This window comes from Manis pentadactyla, chromosome 1 (genome assembly GCF_030020395.1).
Source record: "Manis pentadactyla isolate mManPen7 chromosome 1, mManPen7.hap1, whole genome shotgun sequence".
Lineage (NCBI taxonomy): Eukaryota > Metazoa > Chordata > Mammalia > Pholidota > Manidae > Manis > Manis pentadactyla.
In genome coordinates, this window is record NC_080019.1 from 28,111,244 (window position 1) to 28,133,346 (window position 22,103).

The following is a 22,103-nucleotide window of genomic DNA, read 5'->3' on the forward strand; positions in this document are numbered from 1 at the left end:
ACAACTGGGTGAACACTCAAACTTGAGAGGAATGTATTTTTTTGAAATTATTAAAGGGAATCATAGTGTTTAGATCATCTATATCCTTACTGATTTTTTTCTTTTTTTTTTTTATAGTTCTTCTAGTAGGGGCTCTTAGTGTCTGGTTTACTAACGCCCAACAAAACATCACCTTAATCCAAAGAATCCCTTTCAATGTAAATTAGGTGAGACAATGGGTATATCATACCAGAATTCACTGACCTTACCCTATATAGAATAATCTGGAATTTGGTCTGATAGAAAATCGGAATAGCCTCTTAAAGATGTAGCTAATGTGCCAGCTTGAAGGAAACACCCTGTAGGGTTGAAGCTCTGATCTTCAAGATGCGGTATATACTTTAAACATATGGCCATTATATGTAGCTTTGTCCCCAAGAGCTAGACAAATGATTTCAGAATTAAGGGTGGGTTAAGACGGGCTCTGCTGGGTTAGCAGTCTTCATTCCTAGGTGTTGAAGTAGGTAGGGTAAGTCGTCTATCAGAGGCAATATTAAGAGTTCTATTAAAGTATAACTGTCTTCTGATCTTTTGGGCTCATCATGTCCACATATCAGGAGTATAGAGAAAAAACTTTCCAATACTAAGAGTAATTGACACTAATGACCAAGAGAGACAAGATTGCTGCTCCATATGAAGGGGAAAGGATTATGTCTGGAATGCAGAGGATGCACTCTAGTGCCTTTTGCTGCTTCCATGTCCCATAATAGCAGTAAATGGGAAATTGCACCAACTACTGTTTAACAAACATATTAACCAGAGACTCTTAACTCCTCAGGGAGGTTTGATTCATAGACCTTTCCACTGGGAAAGTAAACTAGACCACAAGAGGAGATGGCTGTGGGTGAGGGGTATCTAGAATGTGGCAGGAAGGAAATGGCTGATAATATTAGTTGAGCTGTTGAGCCCAATAGATTCAGCAGGACCTGTATTTGATTTCACAAATCCTCCTACTATAGTTCTTGTCATCAGAAACTGTGATTAGGCACCCATTGAAGAAGCAGAGGCAGGACAAAGTGAATTCATCAGGGGCATAAGTGGATCCGAATGGTGCTCTGATCCCCATCCCAGCCTCCAGGATTACCTCCTCCTCCTTCCAGGGTTACCTTCCAACTGCCAGCATGTGCAACTAGCTGACTGAGTGCTTTCTTGGTGGTATAAACTACATGAAAGCCAGAAGTACTGAGGAATTAATCCTCCGGTGGAGCAGTTCTTAACCAAAGACTAGTGGAAGCTATATTTGGTCTATAAACATCCCAGCTCCTTTGCCTCTCAAGTGGACCAACAGTGAGGCTTGAGTTCAAACCTCACTGTCTACTATAGTTCCTGTGGAACTAGGTTTACATCCCTCATCCCCTATTGGTGTTCCTTGGAATCACTTTGCAAATAAACTATTTGTTCTTTAACCCCTGTCTTAGGTTTTATTTCTAGGGGAATGCAAACTATAACAAAATGTGTATTGCCATGGGAAGAACATCATTTCCTAACTCAGATCACTGACCCCTAAAACTTCACCAAAGTGCCTGGCCCATTTAGCTTTTTAAGTTTTATGTGCTGGCACGCATGTGTCCTACTAGGGCATCCAGAGTACTTGTTATTTCCAGTTCACCAGATCTGACCAATCAGCCTCATCATCTTATATGACAAAGCACTCTTTATTACCTATATGTGTACTATAAAATGAGTATGTGCCATGTGTCCTATATCAAACGGGGCTATTGAAGATATTTAACAACTTGTACAGCACCTAAATATATTGGCCATAGTGTTGGAGCAGATTCCTGGAGGTCCCATGCAGGGTCAGGATTGAATCTTTTTTACTGGATCTTGAAGGGCCCAGGGGCTCCTGGAGAAGCAGTGGGTTAGGCAGGACACTTAAGGGGTAGGGCTCAAAACAGGCAGAAGGAGGACAGGAAGACTAAGCTTCAGGGCCATTTCATTTGAACCTTTGTGTCTGAAGTAAGAACTACTTCTAAAATTTTAGTCTCATTTCTTTTTAAGCAATTTGAAATGGGTTTTCTATCACTTGTAAAACAAATTATTGCAGCTTGTTTATCACCCAAACTAGAATCTAAGAAATCATCTTGAATTTCTCCTCTCTCTCTCATAGCTCAGTTCCTGCCAATTTGATCCTTTAAATATTTCTTCAATTCATCCTCTCCCTTCTGGTCCTACTATTACTGTTCTATTTAAGGGCTCCGTTATCTCTGTCTGAGCTATTTTAGCTGCCTCTTCATTGGTCCTGCTGCTTCTGGCCTTGTCTTTCTCAAATTCACACTTCTTTCCAAATTTGACCATGACATTCTCCTTCTTAAAATTCTTCAACTGTTCTCCATCACTACAAAACAGTATGGCACAGTCTTCATAATCAGATTGTCTATTTCTTTTTTTCATCCCTCAACATCTCTGCTTTGGCTTTAGGTTCCAGCAGTATCAAAAGGCATGTATTTCCTCCCACACATCAGGTTCTTTCTTGCTTTCAAACTTTGAATTATAATTTTGCCTCCTTTTTTTCCTCCCTGGTTTATTTACAGATTAAATCACAGCTCAGACACCATCTCTCTCTCATAAACTTTCTATAAACCCTATGTTGAGTTAGATGACTGTCCTCTGTGATCCCTTAAGAGTTTGTGAACATCTCCATCTTTCACTTAACACATTGTATTATAATGATCTATTTGTATATCTTTGTGATTGTCACTCACCCAAATCCTCAGATTCTTAACACAGGAGTTGTGTCACAAAGTCAGACACACAGCAGATGCTCATTAAATGTTTGCTAAGTAAATAAAAATCATATTTATGTGAGCTAATATACAAAAGCTATATGCTTTAATAAAAATATTATATACTTTAAGAAGTATATTTTGAACAAAGTCAACCCTATTGGTGTATGTAATTGATGTCCTAAAGATACTTTTGAGTATAACAAAGTACTTTTGGAAAGATGTTGTTAAAAGCTAAGTTAGCTATATTAACTTATGGACATATTTGTATTAGAAGCATAAATTAAAAAGAAAATTATTATTATATTATGAAACTACTAGAAAAGCATTTTTTGAGAGTGTGCATAACAAGTATGCAAACTGAACTCACTCACTTTTATTACTGTCTGCATCCCCACGTAGCCAGTGCAAAGTTGCTGAGCGTTTTTGATCAAATAACAATAATTGCTTAACAACTTGAAAATTGGGCTCCATTCACATGAACAGGAGATTAAAAACATGTTTTCAATATTGCATCAAGTCAAATGTTAATAATCCAAATCCTACAAATGCATCCAAAAATCTAATAGGTTCCAAATAGGAAATGTATATCACTTAGCCATCATGTTCCCTTTTATCAGATGTATGGTAATATAGGCAAAACAATAAAGTTATTTAATTTTTTGATGGTAAACATAATTTCTTTTAAAACACATATACCCACAAATACTTGAAAACATTTTCTTTTTAAGTGGTAATTAAATAATTATTATTGCTCATTAACATCAATAAATGTTAAGATGAGTAAATTCATATTTTTTAATATTATTAATGAATTGTTTTCCACATCTTTCCCTTCTCATCTATAAAAAAATGTTCAAAAGATACAGTATGGCTAATACCATATAACAAGATTAACAGACTAAAATTTAATTCTTACTTCTTATATTTTCTAAGCTAGTTTATAACTTAAAAAAATATGTACTAATGTACAGTAGCCACCAGAGGGATCACTTTTCTGAAAACATTATTTTATGGAAGAGGTTCCATTAAACATTAACAAGCACTTGATGAATGCTTACAGTGTGGGTAACCCAATACCAAAATGAAGAAAATATATTGTTTTGTATGCGCTGAGAGTCCAGTGGAGTGACACATTTATAACTAAATTTTTATAGTAAAATGTAGAACAAGTTCTGTAAAAGAGAAAAATATAAACAACTGCAGTAACACAGCTGAGGGTCCTTACAGTTGATCAAATGAATACTGAGATAAAACTCAAGAATTATAGAAAAAGTGTTGGAAAACCAACACTGGTTATGTTTCAGAAGATAAGAATCTCAATTCTTGATTTTAGTTTCAACAGTCAAATGTGTCTTCTAGTAAGCTTTGGTATTCAAACATTCACTGACAGTTTACTAAGTGTCTGATAGGTGGTAGGCACATGCTAGGTACTCAGGATCAACCACTGACACAAAGCTCCCTGCTTTTACCCAGCCTGAGGTCAGCTGGAACATGCAGGCATGTGCTTGGGCTACTTTGGCAGAACACATCAAATTCTATGAGAGGAAAAGAGCAGACATCTGTAGAACATGGAAAAGTAACTTACCCCAAATCTCAGGGATAAGAATGGCTTTTCCGGAGAGAGGAACTTCTAAGCAGAGATATCAAGAACTTGAAGAGATTTTCAGGTAAATATGGGGTGGGAGAAAATTCTAATCAGAAAAAAAATCATGTGTGAAGACCTGGGGCAAGAGGGAACATGGCTTATTGAGGGAACTGAAAAAAAGACATATGGTACTATTGGCTTTTGCGGACTAAGGAAGGAGAGGGGTCCACACAATGGGTGGAGAAGTGAGCAGGTGTGCATACATAGTCCAGAGGGCAGACTTTGTTCCATGGCAAAAAGGATGACTTGATTCAAATGGGATTTTAGGAAGATACAGTTGTAAAAAAAGTAGAGATTGGTCAGTTGTAAAAGAAGTAGAGATTGGCCAAGAAAATAGCAGGTAAATGTTTGGGTCCATATTAAGTCCAAAGAGAACCAGAGATTTCTGAGGGCTCCTCTTTCTTCCTTCACTGGTCCTACTTCAGTTTCGAGGCACGAGGGCTCGTTTCTAGGGGTACAACTTGTAGCAAGTTCTTCCCTGGTTCTTCTCTCTTTCAATCTCTTTTCTTACTGAATTCCAAGTCCTCAGAATTCCTTCACAAGCAGTCCTCCTAGCCTTCAACCATCTTTCAGGGTGGAGGAGGAGGAGGAGTTAGAATGTCAAAATCCTCTAATCTCTAGATGGCCTATTTAAAAGAAAATCAGATCTGAAATGTAAAATTTAATCTCTGGCTAGACCATCCTCCACAACATGTGGTACAGTATTATGCTAAACAAGTATCTGTCTCTTTCTCCAACTTAAATTTTTTAAAAATATTCCTTTTATGATATTAATATTTCTCTCCAACCCTCTTGTTTGTGTTCTAAGCTGAAAGTGCAAAGTAGGGTATCATTGGTGAAGGATTGGTTGAAGAAGAGAAAAATACTCCACCAACTGTGTATCAACATAGGAGTTAAACTAGTAGACTCTCAAATAATGTCCAAATGTACCACATTTTCTATTTCAAAAGAAATAGACAAAAAAGAGGGAAAACTTGTGCATGCTACGAGACCATGAACAGAAGAATAAGAAACTTAAATCCATTTAGCAAATTTAAATTTTGTGACTCTTTGTTAACTGAGTGAAATGAAATTAAAATCACAGAATGGACCTTCTTATCATGAAATCTGTATGCAACTGAGAAGAGTAACTAGGAAAGGGTAGCTTATGTTTGGACAGGAAAGTTTGCTGTGACAACTGAAGCAGGTTCATAAATACACCTGTACTGAGTGGGGTGCAGGCTGAAACAACTTTTTATTCCCCACCTCAGTTCTACACACCTGCCTTTTGGGCTTCTGTCCTACATCTGCACAACTTATTAGGCAAAAGCCCCAAACTTCCAGTGCCTTTTGGATATCTCATGTTTTTGCATCTCCATACAATTTTCATGTAGCAGTACAATTGTATTTTTAGGCATTAAGACCTTGCTCCAATTTAATGTAACAATTTCAATATTGCAGAGTGTCTTCCTGTCCCAGCTCAGACTCAGCCCAGGAATTCTGCAGGTTAGCAAGGCAGGTTGCCTCACTTGCCCTGGCTTGCTCCTCCCCTCCTTCTCCTCTTCCCACGCCGCTAATGGCTCCTTATGAGGAGGAAAGGGTAGGGGAATGAGGAGGAAAGGATACATTCTTAAGGAACTGGTGCTCTTGCAATATGGAATATGGGCCTTCCGTCATGGAAAATGCTCAAAATGTTTCTCTCCTATTAGATTTGGGAACTGCCCTTCCTCATCTCACCCCGCTTCTCCAGCACTGGACTGTTTCCTAACTCAAGCAGTGAAATTTTTGGCTAATATTTTCCTTACACTTGCCATTTAACTCATGCCCCAGTGGTGTTCACAAAGGAGCAGTCGCTGGTGTAATGTTCTTTCCTGATGACTCATACCTGGCTACTTTCCAAGCTCTTGCCGCCAGCTTTGGGAAATATTACCCACCAAATTCTTTATGGGCTGGCCACTCCCCTGGCAGCCACTTCCAACTAACTGATCACCCTCAAATCCCAGTGGTCCCAGACTCCCAAATAGCTTGCCACTGTGTTTAGAGAGAAGGCCTCAGTTTCTGCAGCTTCTTGGAAACTCAGCTGGGTATAGAGATGTACTCCTGTGTTTTTGACAAGCTGATAAGCACGCCATTCTCTACAAGTCTTGACTATCTTAAATCATCTGTGTCACAGGTTCTTATTATGTCTTGTCCCCAGTTTGGGGATCTGAGCCAAAACTCCCAAATGGTAGGAAAGCCTCACCTTACCATGCCACTATGCAAAGATGAGTTGAAATAACTTAAGGAGAACATTTTTAGGATGGTGCTAGTGTTCCAGGAGCATCAACCCACCTGCATGACTGGGATTGAATTGAATCATGAAATTAAAACTCTAGATTGAAATCCTATCAAGGGCATCTAATCCAATTCTATAGTCAATAATTTAATCACTGGTAAAAGAATCCCCATAAGATTTTGCACAAACTATTTGAATAGCCCTAGACACAAAAAAAATCCCTATATCACAAAGCTGACTAAACCATTTCTGTATAGTTCTCATTGGCAAGTTTGGATTTACACTAAGTCAAAACTGATCTCTGTAAATTTCACCCAGTTTTTTAGATTTATCCTCTGGAAACTCAAGAAACCTGACTACTTTTCATGGTCCACCCTTTAGGATATTTTTAGAACAATGATCAACAATTTCCCTTTAAAATTATTCTTCTCCAACTTAAGTTTCCCCAAATTTTCAAATGTTCCTTGTAATTCAGGTTTTGAGGTTCCCTAATTACTTCAGTGACCCTTCTCTTGTTATCTCCAATTTACCCAATGCCCTACTTAGAGCAGAGTAGCCAGGATTTATGACAATACCTGGGAGAATGAAACAGACTCATTTCTGTTAAAAGTTAATTTTCAAACAAAATCATGACTCTCAAATGGGTATAAAAATGCATACATGCTAAAGATTTCATCAAATTCATAATCAATGAGGAAACCAGGCAGGTATTATAGTGGTTCAAAAGAAAATCCAAAGAAAGGACACATTTATAGATAAGGACTATTGATATGATTGTGCAAATGGAGCCAAATTTGTTTTTTCCATGATGGTGGAAGATTGTCAGTTGAACTTCGCCTGGACAAGATAGAATTTGCATGCAAAAAAACAAGAATTACTTTGCATTACTATCAATTTTCTCCAATTTTAGGAGTTGTAAAATAGCTTTCATAGTTTGTTTCCATGGAATCAGGATCAGACAATCTAGAGAGTATCTTCTAAAGTCTTGACAATACAGTTTTCCACTGAAGCAGATTTTTCCTTGCTCTTCTTTTGCTTTAGGTACTATTTTTCTTTGGAGTTAACAAAATAATGATAAATACAGAACCCAACACCTATATAGTCATAAAACTGTCATATAGCTTTTTTTACAGTTTCTTCATATTTTGCAAGGATATCCCAAAAAACACTGAGATTAGCTTTAGCTTACTTAAGAAAAAACAAAGTAAGCATCGAAAGAACATTTACCCTTCTGTGGTACATCTTAAATGAGGTTAATGTCAATAGTTTGCTAATTGTACCCCACACCTCAGGTTTTCAACCTTACATAGTCTCTGGATTTATTAGTTCCAAATCAGTTAACAAATTCAAACTACTTCAACTAATGCCAACTTAACTCACAAGCCTGCTATATGCGTGACAAATAAGAGTAAGTAAAAGTATAGAATTATTTGAGGAGAAATTATATTCTAGTTGGACAGGGCAAGAAGAAGACAGTAAATATATTACAAGGCAAAATATAACTCATTTAAAGGCAAAAAACAAGCTATTGGAAATTTTTCAGTGACCTAATATTTTAGGTCAGAAGAATCAGACACACTTAGCAGGAAGACTGCATTTCCACAAATTGGAACCCAATTATCATGGGAAAGGACTCCAAACAATGGATTCTAGATTAGAATAGTTAGACATATTGTTGGGTTGTTCAAGGGCCTTGAATGTCAAGCTGAAGAATTTTTATTTCAGTCATAAACAAAGGAGTATCATGGAAAGGTTTTGAAATTTTTATTTATACGATAAGAATAATGTTGTGATTTATTCTGGCAGAGCTATGAAGAATATTATAAAGGCCGAGGCTTAGGACAGGTTCCCACTAGGATGTAAAATTTACACAACTTGGCAGCAATAATTTTTTGTCAGGGAAGTAAGTTCGGATGTGGGGATGGACAGGGGAGAAAAAGAAACGAAAAGATAATTCTGAGTTTTTAAATTTAGGTTAAAATCTGTATTAGTTTCCTAGGGCTGCTGTTACAAATTACCACAAGCTTGGCGGTCTAAAGCAACAGAAATTTGTGCTGTCACTGTTCTGGAGACCGAAGTACCAAATCAAGGTGTCAGCCCCATGAAGGCTCTGGGGAAGAATCATTACCAGCCTCTTGGTAGCTTCGGGAAACTCTTGGCAATCTTTGGTGTTCCTTGGCTTAAAGGAGTACCACTCCAATCTCTGTTTCTGTCTTCACATCACCTTCTCTATTTCTCTTCTGTGTCTCTCTTCTTCTTGTCTTACAATGACACTGACCTTGGATTTTAGAGTTCACCCGAATCCAGTTTGATTTCCTCTTGATCCTTAGCTATTTGCAAAATCTTATTTCCAAATCAGGTGATATTTTGAAGTTCCAGGTGGACATGCATTTTTTAGGAGAAATTGTTCAACCCACTACAGGTAAGTTGGAGAAAAGTGGGATCATTAGTGCAAATAAATGTTCTGCCCTGTCTTCTGGGAAAAGCAGTTTTCTGAGAAAGTAGATTCCAGTTAGAATTCTGAAACCTGCACTTGTGAATGGCAGAGGTCCACGTGGACAGACTCTTGGTGTGAAGACCAGATGATAATGATGCTGACAATGATAGATAGAGCCAGGAGTAAAATTAAAATTATTAAAAATGGATGCATTTTTAAACAAAGATTCTCAATTGGTGGGGCAAAGAAGTGGAAACCAAGTAAGAAACATACAGTTTCCTGGCTCTCCAAATGTTACCAACATGATCTGTTGGTAAAGCAAAGCTGAGTTTATTGCCTACTGTATAAGAAGAACACCCTCCACTGAGCTTTGGTGGTGTCTCTAAATGGGAGAAGGTAAGGTCAGCGTGTATGGACAATGGGAAGTTTGACCTAGGTGGGTCTTTCAATGATGGGACTTGATTAGGATTGAGTTAAGATGATCACATACAACAGTCCAGGATTGCTGGAAATAACAGGTTAAGATTTGAGGAAAGGAATTCAAAGGATCTTAGCTCCCAAACCATTGAAAGTCGATGGGTCTGTCAGAAAAGGTTTGTAATGAATAAGCACATTACTTGCTTGGATAAGAGTCTCCAGGGAAAGTAAAGTAATGCTAACGAAGACAGTGGCATAGTAAATTGCTAGTAATATAAAGAAGGAGGTGTGGTTTCTGTTCTCAGCGTCCTTTCTGAATGTGAGGACAGCCTCACAGGAGTTAGAGAGGCCAAGTCATGGCCAGTAGGTTTAGAAAGTGGGGCCAGAAAAGGAATCTAGATGAATCCTTCAGGTATAGACCACAGATACCAAGGTAATTTTTTGTTTTTGTTTTTAAAAAGGATGCTTGCAACCCTAGCCAAAGGTTAAAAAAAGGGATTCTAAGTGTGCCTAATTGTGGAACAGAAATAATAAATATATTAAGAAAATGATAATGTAATTAATAAATAGATGACATTGGGAAAGCATGGTTATATTTAATAATAAACAGAATGGTTTCAATAAAGTGGTAGGGTAAACAGTACTTAGCTTCCTAATATCCAATTCCTTTCTTTCTGAATTTATGGAACATGGCATTGACCAGAACTCTTGCAAATAGGCAAAGTCATGTGATTATTTATGGCAAATGAGCTGTGAGGAGATATAACTTCCATGTGTCATTTTTGGGCTGAGGCAATGAAAGTCTTGCATGATCCTCCAGCCAGCTCCTTTCCAGCCGCTGTGATCACTGCCGCTATAGACTGAGATTCTGGAGCCACCAGATAGAACCAGTCTAGATCCCTGACCTATTTTGACTTTCTGCAAGCCAAAAACACACTCTGTGTGTGTGAGCCCTTTTCAGTTTGGGAGCACATTTATTCTCGCAGCAAAGCTTATCCTGTCCTGGCTAATACGTGGGGTAACACTATACACCAAATTGTAAGAGTGGCAAAAACAAGTGATGACAAAGTTGGTGAAAAAAGTATGAATCATTGTTTGAAGGGCTTTGTAGATGAACAACAGGAGGAAAGAGAGTGTTTTCAAGGTTCTAAAATAAAATAAACATTTAATTTTCTAAAATTTGGATGATAGAGCAACAACAAGAAATTCCAAGTTAACCTTCTAGATTATCTAGATCAGAAAATTAATCTCCTTTCAACAGGTAAGACCACTCTTTACCTTCTGATGTTTAGTTGGAAACTCATATCAGAATTCACACATTTGGTGATTTGCCAAGAATTTGACCTCTTTGTCAGGAATTTGATCTTACTGAAACGAGGCCTGTATTGAGTCATTGTATTCTTTCCAAAAATATTCTCTGACACTGTATCGTCTAGATTATTGAAATATATTAAATAGCATTTGATATTAGTAATACTTTAAGTTGTTTTGACTTTATCATACAGTTTTTTCCTGAGATATTGTTTTTATACTTCTTCCACCAATTGCCAATTAAATACAATGTGTTCTCATAATTCCAGGAAGTCGTGTTATGGCTGTCAAAAGATGATGTATTGCACAACCAGAAACAGCAAATAGACTAATTCTTTGAAGCTATTCCTGCTGGAAGGTGTATAAGAATATCCACTGGAAAGTGCCAGAGTATACCTGCCAACTACTGAAACTCAGGAGTTGAAAAAGTTAGGGAGATGAATAAGGAAATATGCACTAACTGTCTTGAAATATTGAAATATTAGACCAGGAAGCATTGTGAAAGTACACAGTGATCCCTTGTTTTATGTGGCAAAGTGTTCTCATAGGGAAAAAAGTTATCTATTATTAACCCACTTTTGCTGCTAGATCCTGAGAGTGTGTTTTGTAAAATTGTGTCAAGATGGAGGATGAAGAACTCTCTGTTATTCAATGCTGGACAATGCCAGTAGGTACTCAATGAATTTTTGGTAATAAGGGAAGGAACAAATGAAAAAATTAATGTAGTCCCTGAGCCATTGGTCTGAAAATTGAAAATCTATCCCTGTGTAAAATTTAGAAAAGCCTTGAAAAACTAAGGTTCTGGTTCACATTGTAAAAGCTTAGACTGTTAGTAAGTAATCTCTCCTCCTGGAAAGGAATGGAGCCAGAGTATTAGATCCAGGTTTGAGTAGAAACTAAACTGAGTTAGGCTTATGAATGGGGGGCTGGATCCCTTGGCTCTGGGTTTAAGGGGCAGAGCCAGGCTGGGGCCATGACTGCAGCGGTAGTCTTGGGAAGAAGTCAAAGCAGAAGTAAGACAAGTGTCCAAAAGAACCATGAGAAATTCTCTTCTGAAACAAAAAAATCAGGTTAAGGAGATGGAGCAGAAACCAGGAAAACATTGAAGGCCCAGGACTTACACAAATTATTGGAAGGTAAGTAATAGTAAAACATTTCTTAAAAGATATGTGCTGTTGCAGAGAATACTAAAAATTTTCCAATATCTAGTTTCCCTTACCCTCCTAGGAATAGCAGCCTTGATGTTCAATGGACACATTGCAACGCAGGGAAATGTAAGGACACTCTGCAACCTTCATCATAGCTAGTTGTGGTCAAATGACTACATTTTGGCCAATGAGCTATAGCAAAAGTATTGTGCTCTTTTTAGGAAATATATTCTAAAGGAACTGGGTATGGCCTTTTTGGATTTTCTTCCAACCTGCTATGTGAAATGAAAACATGATGGCTAGTGTTACAGCAGCCACTTTGGACTAGGGGCATCATTCTAGAGAAGGCAAAGAAAGAAGTAAGAAAGAACCTGGGTTTGTAAGGACTTTATGAACCTGGATTACTTATCTCTGGATTTATTTTACTTGGTAAAAGCAATTCTATCTGATTCAAGACACTGATTTTTGAGCCTATGTTACAGCTGATACAGGGTACAACTGGCACTGGCTATTGCCTTTATGATATTACTCTCTATGGTATTTCTAATAGAAAATTTTTCTAACATGAAGTTAGAAGGGAACTTGATAAACATTGATACTAAGTAAAATACTGATCATTGACTAAGCTGTTACAGTACTTGAGGTTTTTATTTGTGTTTTGTATCACAGTGCAAAGCAGAATATATTTGTGATGATGGTTTTTATATATTCTGGTGGGTTTATGGCAATAGTCCTATAATTTTGAATGCAAGACACTTTGACCTATCCTTTAATTCTTCAGATGGAAAAACTCATTTAATGTCTTGACCAGAGGAAGAAAAAAAATCTAATTTGTCATAGAAATGGGACTAGCAAACAGCTATCTTGGTTTTCAGGATATTCTATTATGATGCTAGTATTACAAAAAGAATAACATAACCCATTTTTGTCAAAATGCAATTGCTTAAGTGCTCTCAGAGCCAATAGATGCTGTTTGGTATATATGCTGAAAGCCTAAGATTTTTCCTTCAAAAGATACAGGAAAGAATCCTAAAATTTTGAGTTTTATTTTAGTAAGATTTTATCAATTTATATTCCCACCAGAACTATACTCTTATATTGATGTCTTAAAACATAGATAATGCTTCATATTAATATTTTTTTAAACTTTCACTCTGGTGAATATCGCATCTAAATCATACTGTCTGATACCTCCCTATATTAAGTTTTTCCTACATCATTTTGATGTATAGTCTAATCCGTCTCTTCATATTATTACAATTTTGAACAGAGAAATAATTTATTCTTTCCTATAGCACTTTGGGTCAAAATTTATTTCTCATCATCAATGATTTAGAAACAATTATTTCAGATGTTCAATTTTTTGGAAGTATGTAAATTTTTAGGATTGTGGACAAATTTAAGAAAACCTCCATCGAGTTCATTTCAAATGTGAACTATATGATTTTAAGGCATTTAAAGTTTTCTTATACTGGGAACAATCTTAACCAGAATGTCAGTGTCATTCATTGTCATGTCAGTGCTCTCATTGTAGTGACATAGTGTGAATTGTAAGTTATATTTTTTGTTGATGTTAGTGTTTCACGTTAAATCAACAAGAAAGTAATGAAATCCTGATAGGTATGTCAAGGGCAAGCCTGTTTCAGGCCAACAGAAGAGTGAAAACCAAGCCATGATCTGGCAATAGTAGACACCCAAGTAGGACAGGATGCAGTATAAAGTAGGACATCACTAGGTGATTTGATGTGAACAGCATGTTGGAGCCCGAGAGGAAGGTGAGACACAGCATCAAATCTGGTAGTCATTGTGGATAGACTGTATTGCCTGTAGGTTAAGAAATTAAAGCCTTGTTAATAGATCACAAGGCACAAAAGATAATGGAGTGCACTATTAAGATTGTGAGAAAGTGGAAAGTGACTCTGCTGGCAGCCAGTCCATGATGTTCCTAACTCACATAAAGAACACTCAGGTAAGAAGAGTTTACTCTGCAACCACAAAAGGGACTAAACATCCCCGTCTCCTGACTAATGTGGGAGATAGATATTTCTTTACAAAAATAATTCTAGCCCTGCTTTAATCCTTTCACCTCCTAGACCAAAATATTAAGATGCCTGTAGCAGCTAAGATGGTACACCTCTCACCTCCTCGCTGCAGGACGGGGAGCTGATAGCCTCCAGCTGCATCATCTTTGGGATCTACCACAGCTTTCACACTGAAGCAATGCCCTCTTTGGGCAGCTCCCAGCCAGTGACTGACTGTGGCCGGAGTAGTAGAGCTGGGAGCTTTCTGCCTGAAGTGGAAGTCTCCCAACAGGCAGTCTGGGTCTCCCCACCGGCCTGGACAGGGTTCCCTCAGCACAGCCCTGCAGTCAGGCTCTTCCTACCCAGTGTCGTCTCATGGGTGTCAGACCAACATAGCGATCTGTAGGCTCTCCCTGTCCGTTTGTGTCCACCTTCCTTTTTTCTTCACAGAAGTCTCCCCTAATAAACCACTTGCACCTCTAACTTCTACTTGGCCTCTGCTTCCCAGAAGATCGTCTGACCCAGTTTGTCCTGCAAGTGGGCTGAGCAAGTGGGACAAAGGACAGGTCTGCTGACTGGATGACTCAGCGGCTGGCAAAGTGGACGCTACCTCAAGTGGTGTGAGAGTCACAAGGTGGCCACCTTGTGAAGATTCCATCAGTGGTGACCTGGGAAAATGTCCTGGTAGAGAGGAATATCCTTGCCAGTGTGATGCTTCTGACATTTGAGAAGTATGGGGGAAGAGTGCATACATGACCTGTGATGTGGGAACGTTTTCCCAGAAGATGCAGCTGTGCATGGTCTCCACTTTCATGGAAGAAGAAGTAGCCTAGGCAGAGAAGATATGCACACTTTTATGCAGTGGCAGTAGTCAGGGGCCTGGAAAAGAAAGTACTAAAAAAAAGAGAGACAAGAAATGAGAGCTAGAGCATGTAGGTGGACATACAGGAGTGAACATAAGTGTGAAGATATTTTTGAAATCGCATGTCCATGCCAGAAAGTGCCTGCCATGGAAAACCCTGAAGAGCTATGTTGACAGAATGATTTGGTGAGGCTTTGTGATCTTCCATCCAAGGAATCAGCACAATGGGTTCATAAATAAGGTGACCATAACGACAGAAATGGAGAATATGCTTGTACCAAATGTATGGATTCCCACCTACCAAGTTACTGCTGCCCTTAATTATCTAACTTGCCAGCAATGAAGACTAAAGCTGAGCCCCCAGTATACTACTATTTCTCTAGGAAACCAACAGTCCTACAGATCAATTGCACTGTGCCTGTTTGCCGTGAAAAAGCCAGAATTTATCTTTATAGGAACAGGTGCCTAGTTTGATAAGGGTTTGCTTTTCCTACCCTTAGAACTTCAGCCAGTGTACCGCTACCGGGGGGCTTGCACAGTGCCTCGTCCACAGGCAGGAAGCCCCACAACCTATCATCGAGAAGTGGCGGTAGAGGTATTTTCACGGAATCCACTGGTTGTATTAACTACCACACCAGCCAGAAGCAGCTGGGCTGATAAGACATTGGAATGGCTTTTCGAAGGTGTACCTAAAGAGCCATAATAATCTATGCGGAGGTGTGTCACCCTCCAGCGCACAATATGTGCCCCGCATTAGAGACCATACCTGTGGTTCTGTATTTCCAGGAGGAAGGATACATTGGCCTGGGAACCAAGTGGTAGAAGCAACAGTGGTTCCACTTACTGTCATGGCCAGTGTCCCACTTTCGGAGACTTTGTGCTTCCTATTGCTGCAGCTGTGGGTTCTGCAGGGCCAAAGGTCCTAGTTCCCAAGGGGGAGGCACTCTTACGGTAGGACACACAAAAACGATTCCACTGAACTACCAGCTGAAGCTCCTGTGACCAGGGGCTGATAAGCAAGAAGTGTAGGAGTCTAGACTGACATGGATCCGCAGGATGGTAGGGCTGCTTTTACACAACTGGACAGAGAGTGACATATGTGGGAGTCAGGTGATCTCCTCAGACGTGTCTTGGTTTTCTCTTTTTCAGTCGTAAGGGGGAAGGCACACTTACAGCACCTGTGGCCTGAGAAAGATATGATTTCTAGGGGCTCAGACTCTTCAGGAATGAGGATCTTGGTAGGCCCCCAAGCTCTGCAGTTGTGGTAGCTGAGGGTGGGGATAATTAAAAATGGGTCGCAAAAGAGAGGGAGGATGAAGACCAGTTCTGGCCCTGAGACCAACTGTAGTCATTGGGGTTTGTTATTACCCTGCCTCCCTCTTCTAAGCTTCCCCTCAGGAAGGGAAAGAGACACACAGGAGCAACGGAGGAGCTTCTCCCTGAACGTCTGCGGATCTGGAAAATGCCAGAAGACAGTGGGAGCCAGGAAGGTGTATGTTCATATTGCCCTTCTGTGCAGGACGTGGGGAGCTGATAGCCTCTGGCTGCAGCCCCTTAGGGAACCACTGAGGACACGCCATTTCTGGACAGCCCCCAGGAAGGACTGAGCGTGGTGGCAGTGCCAGAGCCAGGCCATTTCTTTCCAAAGTGGGACTCCTCTAAGGGACAGCCCTTGCCGTTGAGTTCCTCAGCCTAGCCGGGACTTCTTCAGAGCTGCACTGCAGACTGGACTTCTTCCTTCCTAACCTTCCTTTACTCTCTTTCCTTTCATAGTATCAGACCAGCATTCAGGAATGAAGGCTTTCCTTCCCCATGCTTACTTCCTTTTCCCTTTATTTTCATAAACTTTTCTCCCAGTCTCTTGAACTTATTTATTTATTTTTCATTGAGGTATAACTGACATATTGCATTATATTAGTTTCAGGTGTACAAGACAATGATTCAATATCTGTATACACTACAAAATGATCACTGTCATAAGTCTAGTTACTCTCTGTCACTATACCCAGTTACAAATTTTATTTTCTTATGATGAAAACTTTTAGTCATCTGTTGTGTCTGCTTCCTAAAGGACCTGAAGTGATACATGGGCAATCACCAAATTGTCACCACTTGTTGACAGTGTCCCGTCTATAACTGGCCCCTATTTCTTAATCCAGATGAGCCCAACTCAGCTAAAAGGCATGTCCCAATTCCTCTTTTCTGAGATATACAGTGGTTCTTCTGAGTTGCATTCTCCTTTTCTGCAACTAGGCAAACAAACAAACAAAAACCAACTTTCTGACTACCAGTGTACCTAACAGTCTTTAGTTAGTGGACTTCAAGAATTATTAGCATTAGACAGACTTCGGTTTGGTTTCCAACACTGCCAGTTATTGACCTGTGAGATTTTGCTGAGACTAATTTATATCTATATAATAGTGACCAAGAAGCCGCTCATAGATGCACTAGATCAAACCTAAACTATATATACCTCCATCCCCTTCGACAGATTCCAAACTTATGAGCGGTCACTCCAGTCCTCCACCCACCACTCCCAATATAAGGAAATACATGTTGGAGGTTTAGTCAGAATGGAAAGAGAGAGTATTATGAAAAGATTACAGTGAAAATATCTAACACCTGCAAATTTCACAAAAATTTATAACCATCTAAAACACACTGTTAGGGCTTTTCCCAAGGGCCTTGAAGGTTAAATTTCATTAGCTTCAATGTAAAATTGTTTTCTGTGTTAAAGAAGGAATGATTTTATTCACCATAAAACCATGATCTCCTTCAAGAAAAGCTATTTCCTAGACACTTGGGCTTTGGAACAGCAGACACAAGGGCAGCTTGGTTTTGAGGCTAAGAGAATTGGAGACAAAGAGCAAGAGAGAGAGAGAGCCTGACAGACAGAAACTCAGAAGTTGAGAAAAAACCTATTTGGAAGCTGAGAAAAGAGAAGCCTAAAATATTCTTTTGGGAATATTTTTTGGGAAGCTTTATTATATGACCTGTGGCTATCCCTTCAGTAATGCTTACATTATTATGAAAACTTTTGGAATTTAATGTATTTTAATTGATTTATTTGTTCATTTACTTATTTATTTATTACTGTCACAGCATGGTGCAAGTTGGCCCAGCTATATCCAGGTTACACGCATGCTCATGTACTGGAGAATAGTGGAAATCAAGACAAAAATATAATGGGTGCTTACTTTGTGCAAGCACCATTAGAAGTATTTTTCACTTATTATCTTATTTGATCCCTATAGCAACTGTTAAAAACAGGAACTATTATTACCACCATTTTACAAATGAGGAATTGAGACAAAACATTTTCCTAACTTGTCCAAAGTCACACAGTTATTCAATGATAAGGACAGGATTCAAATAGAGCTGATTCTGGAACCTACGTTATCTCTACAGTATTGGCAATAAGACACATAGAAGCCTCCATAAACTCTTAATTCAGGATACTTTATCTATGATAAGGGCTCTTCTACTCCAGGACAAATACAATAGATCGCATTTTTTCATCACACTCTCATCTCAAATTAATTGAAGCAAGGCAGATTATGCTATTCTTTATACTAAGTAGTCTTCTTCTCCACTAAGTACAAATCTCAGCCCTGCATGCAGAGAATGTGTGAGCTCTGGAGGCACAGAAGACGTGAGCCTGAATTTTGGGTGTTACTTAGAAGCCATGTGAACTGCAGTGAGATATCATTTCCTTATTTTGAAACTAGCGATAATAGCGCTTATTTTACAAATAATGTTTGGTTAAATAAGATAATGTGTATGAAAATTCCTAGTGTATATGAAACTAGGGCTTATATATTCCTTTCTTTTTTTCTCTGGGGAAATTGGCTAATATCACTTTCCTAAGAGACTATAAAGATGCAGGGTTTTTTATATCAATATTCATGTTTCCATAAACAACCAATCTTCCTGAATATTAATAGCTTGGGTAACTTTTTTGGTAAAAGTTTTCCATGTTTAGGTCATGAAGAATGTGTTATGTAGTAATGAAGAGCTTATGCCAGAATTAGGAGTATATTTATTTAGAATTTTTGTCATGTGATTTCTGTGATAACAGGAATAGCTTATTTCTCTTAAGAGTGAGCAATTATATCTGATTTGCTGGTCTTTTCTATGCCTTAATTCAAGAACTATTGCTTTATTGTGCTGTTCCACCAAAACAATAAATATGTATCTTTTTGTTGGCTATTATGCCTGTGGAATGATATTACCCCTTAGCTCAAAACTTACCCAGTACAAAGATCTTTCTTTATTAATTATTATTAATGTGTAACACTCATTGGATGAGATTATAAAAATATGAAAATCATTACTCTAAATAGGCATTATAACATGAAACAATGTATCTAACTTTAGTTAGAGGTCTATAATTTTGGTGAAGAATCAGCTGTAAAAATGTTGCTTTCTTTTTTTTAGAAAACAGTATGTCCTTGTCAGCCCCAGATAAACAGCTACACAGAGCAAAATGTTAGTATAAACCAAGGACAGTATTTATCAGCATTAGGCGAAATAAGAAGTTGTTGCATTGAAAAAATGCAACAAATTAGGAATGAAACTACTTTCAAGAACCATATAAATCATGATTAAATATGAGTCTTATTTATTTTAGTAAATTTCCAAAAAGTCTAGCAAAATCCCATAAAAAGAACAAAATATAAACTTAAATTCATCTCACATATTGCTTAACAGATAGTCATTGAAACACTGTTATAAAATTGTCACCCAAAAAGAAAGATTTCAGAGCAAATTTCTATTTTCTATTGATGTACAAAATAATATTTTGATATCAAGGGAATCAGCTTATAATATAACTTATTACCAATTGAAAAGAAAAAAGCGAGCAATGCCTGCCAGTAACAACTGAAAATGAAATATAATTATGCTTATCACTTGGCTGCTAAACTCTGATGAGCAATGGTCATTCCTCTTTGGGTATGAAGGAGTAAGCTACTGATGGGAGAAAACTCTCCTTTGGTCTCTCAAGTTTCTAAGCATCTTAGAAGCAGAAGCAATGAAGGATTTTGTTTGGATTGTCTTTTCACAGATGTTTGTACAATAGCAAATAGCCTTGGAAGTTAGAGATACTGTCTCCCCCTGGGACAGAAGGCTGGTTTGTTTCTTGTCCACTATAACCATAAAGATAGTATCTTTCTCCTGAGCAAAAACCATGTAACAGCTTTGCTTATAGTGGTACACAAGGTTAGAGTGTTCTAAGCCAGAAAATCTTTTCCTGTAACACAGCCCACTATTTCTACACGCATCACCTGGCCTAGTCTCGCTGCCACGGGGTAATTGGAACATATGGAACTGGCACAAGAAAACGATGTACCCCGACTATTGCTTTTATGGGGCTTTACAAACATCTGCACCTCCATGAAGCTACAGCAGTCTAACCTAGCCTACAAGCAAGGTAAAATACCAAACCGTTCCCAGTTCTTGGCAGCTACTACAGATTGTTTGAAGGCCTAGATATTGTCTACCATATAGCAGTGAAACACTGATACACAATCAAAATAACCAGGAGCAAATAATTGGGGCAAACTGTCATGTAGGAAGTAACTTACAACTGCCTAAAGAGTCACAAGAAAATCATCTTCCTGTGGGTTTGGGATAGGCCAGCGCTCCTGGGACACTTAGAACGTTTGTATCAGCAAGTGAAAGAAAAGCCAGTTCATAGGGGCTGAAACAGTTTGCAGATGTGAAAACTTCCCAAGTTTTAGTCTTGCAGGAAAACATAAGCTGGACCAATCAGAGTCTTTCTCCCAAGAATTGGGATGGGAAACAGGAGCAGGCCACAGTAGGTACTACAGCTGGAAGGGTTGATAAGAGAGATGCTGCCAGAAACTATCAGAGTCATGAGACCTCAAGTCACACCCAGAGGAAGAAAAATGTAAGTAAACAGGTAGAAAAAAGAGCTACTTTATGAAGTTGGAAAGTTTACAAGAGGAAAGCTGTAAATGCGCAGAAGGCAGTGAAGCCAGGGGGCTTGAGAGAAAGGGAGGGACCGACAGAGGATGCTACCCCCCTGGAGCTGCTCAGGCAGCTGACAGATTTTTAGCTTCAGTGTGTGTGCCCCATCTATGTGTGCCCCCCACAGGGAAATTCTGTTCTCCGTGTCTGGTCTCCGGGAGCTTGTGTCTAAAGAGAACATATCTTATACCAATAACACCAAGGTACCCTCCTTTGTTTGCAGCTTAATTCTGAATCCGTAGTAATAAAGAAAATCTGAGCAGTTAGTGGAAAATCACACATACTACTGAAGCTTAGCATTGATAACTTTCAAATACAGCTCTTTGTGTATCTATATGTTTTTCCCAGATAATCATCTTAGGCACATTTAAAATAAGTGATGAAGAAGAATATCCTGTATTTTTAATGTCATAAATCATTTCCTCCACAAACATAGAAGTTTCCAGAAGTCACCTTTTTGCCCTAATGACATCCAACAAAAATAACATGAAAATATACAATTAGAGTTCTTGCTTACTTATGTTTTGTTTACTTATTTATTTTTAAGTGTTTTATTATGTATGTATGTATGTATGTATTCACTCTTTCCTTTAACAAACATTTCTTAAGATGCTTTACATACATCTTGGATGTGAAAAAGAAGAGGAATATTCAAATAAGAGTATAATACAATTTTGCTTTCTGCAAATGTGCAGTCTAGTGGGGTCAAAAGACAGCAAAACTTTGCAGCACATTTATGTGTGTGGAAACAGAAGAGTCAGATTTACAGCAGCGCTACCACAGTGAACCATCTCAGGAGGCATCATCTACTCAGAACAACATTCCATGTGTTCTTCATATTCAGTTCTGTCTATGAGAATGGTGCACTCAGGAATGGAGCACTGTCATGTCCTGACTGATGGCTAGGTACATCATCACATAGCAGGAAATACTGGGTTAGGTGTTGGAGTGGGTATTGTAGCAGTATTGCAAAGAGTACTGGGGGAAAGGGATCATCCAGCATTAATGTGTACCATGCTCTGGATATGACTCCGCATTCCTTTTAATTCCCTTCTGTGTATATTCCTGAACTGCCGAGAAAAGAGACCTAAAATCTATGTTTGCTAGACTTCCTGGTAGCCTAGATCTGAATGCAAATTCGGTTATGCTAATTAGGTGTATTTATATGAAATTTGGAATGTGGCTCTGTGATGGGAGCCATTTTTTTGCTGCTACTTTAACTAGCAAATAATGCCACAGAGATGTGAGA